General features: G+C 36.0%; 1 protein-coding gene across 1 annotated transcript in view; it reads right to left on the reverse strand.

Annotated features, from left to right (window-relative positions):
• The window catches only part of LOC119591774 (sodium-dependent neutral amino acid transporter B(0)AT3-like), a 56,089-nt gene that overhangs the window by 50,050 nt on the left and 5,456 nt on the right, over positions 1–583 (reverse strand). The gene's annotated exons all lie outside the window — the stretch shown is intronic.

Raw genomic sequence — 583 nt, forward strand, 5'->3', positions numbered from 1 at the left:
ACTTTATTTTACTTTCGTGTGATTTTTTTTAAAATTTATATTTGTGTCTCTTTCATTCATTCTGTCGTTCATTGATATTATCTTTTTTACTAGTTCAATTTTCATCAGTTTCCTTTACTCATTCTATGTCCCAATTCATTCTCTCCATTTTTTTTGTATCATTCTGTTATTCTATCATTTCCATTCTGTTTGGTTCTCGCGCAATTTTCCATCTCCTTGTTTCATTTCCCCCTCCTCTTCGTTTTTCTTCGTCGCACTTTTATTTCGCAACCCACTCCTGTTTTCCTTAATCAAGTATTTTAATAAATCTATCCCCGGTCCACTTATTATGCAACTCTGGTTTCCTTCTCGCTCGCAAGCTATTTCCATTTATTCCATTTTTTTTTGTATTAAATTTTTATTCCATTAAATCACGTGGGATTGGCTTGAAATCATGCTAGTGTTGCCATGGTAACGGCGCGTCGCGAGTAACACTATCAGCTGTAAGAAATGATCATCTGATTTTTACAGGATTAATGGAGGACGGTGAAGAGAGATGATGTCGAGGGGGAAAAAATAGTGGTTTCTGGAGAACGAGACGGGG

This window comes from Penaeus monodon, chromosome 29 (genome assembly GCF_015228065.2).
Source record: "Penaeus monodon isolate SGIC_2016 chromosome 29, NSTDA_Pmon_1, whole genome shotgun sequence".
Taxonomy (NCBI): Eukaryota; Metazoa; Arthropoda; class Malacostraca; order Decapoda; family Penaeidae; genus Penaeus; species Penaeus monodon.